Source organism: Penaeus monodon, chromosome 32, assembly GCF_015228065.2.
Source record: "Penaeus monodon isolate SGIC_2016 chromosome 32, NSTDA_Pmon_1, whole genome shotgun sequence".
NCBI classification, from domain to species: Eukaryota; Metazoa; Arthropoda; class Malacostraca; order Decapoda; family Penaeidae; genus Penaeus; species Penaeus monodon.
The window spans coordinates 35,363,688-35,364,279 of NC_051417.1; the positions used below are offsets into that span (position 1 = coordinate 35,363,688).

The 592-nt window shown below is 53.0% G+C and overlaps 1 protein-coding gene across 2 annotated transcripts in view; it reads left to right on the plus strand.

The window, feature by feature from the left end:
* The window catches only part of LOC119593841 (protein disulfide-isomerase-like), a 5,039-nt gene that overhangs the window by 1,100 nt on the left and 3,347 nt on the right, over window positions 1-592 (plus strand). The window lies entirely within an intron of this gene.

Here is a 592-nt window from a genome sequence, read left to right on the forward strand (position 1 = left end):
AATAAGCACACGTGTAGGGCCTCGATGCCAAATGTGTAGGTAGAATAACCGGGTGTTTAAACTCCTGCTGAAGTTCACGGTCATTGTTGCGTGGAGGCGGCAAGCCCTCGGGCCTGATCGCGGGGGCGACGGAGCTCGCTTTGGAAACGGTGATGGAAACGGGTTTTCCGATGGTGCTCCGGTAATGACCGCACTATCCCGTAAGTGAACGATCTCCATATGCCTCGTTATCGAAATTGAGGAGCGCCGAATCTCCGATGACCGGATTCGGCACCGGGAAAGCGAGGCAAGGGGTGTAGGTGGTGGAAAGGACTCGGTGAAGGGAGGCGGCGATGGGATCGCCTTGCGGGTGAACGACCGCCACCTCACGCTGCCATGCCTCGCTTCGCACACCTCGCCAAGGGATGGCGGACCGTTAACAAGTGACATGTGCGGATGGGAATGACGGAAGCGGAGTTAAAGGATGTTGACACATGGGAGTTTGTGTAAAGCTATGCCATATGTTGCCACTGTACATTTCATTCTTCTCCTTAGGACCTGGTCAAAGGATTGATGGGGAAACTTAAACATTTAATGATTATGTAATAGAAAG